The following is a 439-nucleotide window of genomic DNA, read 5'->3' on the forward strand; positions in this document are numbered from 1 at the left end:
CCTCTTAAGGGGTGTTACCGGCTGCCTGCCGCTAAGGCTGGTTAAGTGTCTGGGGCTGCGGTGGATGAGTCTGTGACCCTGGCTGTGCAGCGATCATGGATATGGTGGTGTGGACTCTTCATTGCGCCCTTGATCTGGGGCCTTTAGCAGGGATCCGGCTCCCAAAGTGACAGCCCAGCCCAGCTCCGCTCCCCTGAACTCAGATCCTGTTCCATGGCCACTGCACCCGCGAAGTCCCGCGGGAGTCCAGCAGCTTCCTCAGTGACCAAGCAGGGCCACTGTCCCCTCTCATTCCCTGCTGGGGACGCAGGTCGGGCAGGCAACCTCCGTCTGGAGGCACTTCCATTCCCCAAGGTCCCTGCGTAGCTCCTTGCCTCCACCCCTTGGGGGGGGGGGTACTTTCACTGTGTGGGGAATTCTCAAAGAGTCTCCTCAAGAC

Source organism: Bison bison, unplaced genomic scaffold (genome assembly GCF_000754665.1).
Source record: "Bison bison bison isolate TAMUID 2011002044 unplaced genomic scaffold, Bison_UMD1.0 scf7180017864167, whole genome shotgun sequence".
NCBI classification, from domain to species: Eukaryota; Metazoa; Chordata; class Mammalia; order Artiodactyla; family Bovidae; genus Bison; species Bison bison.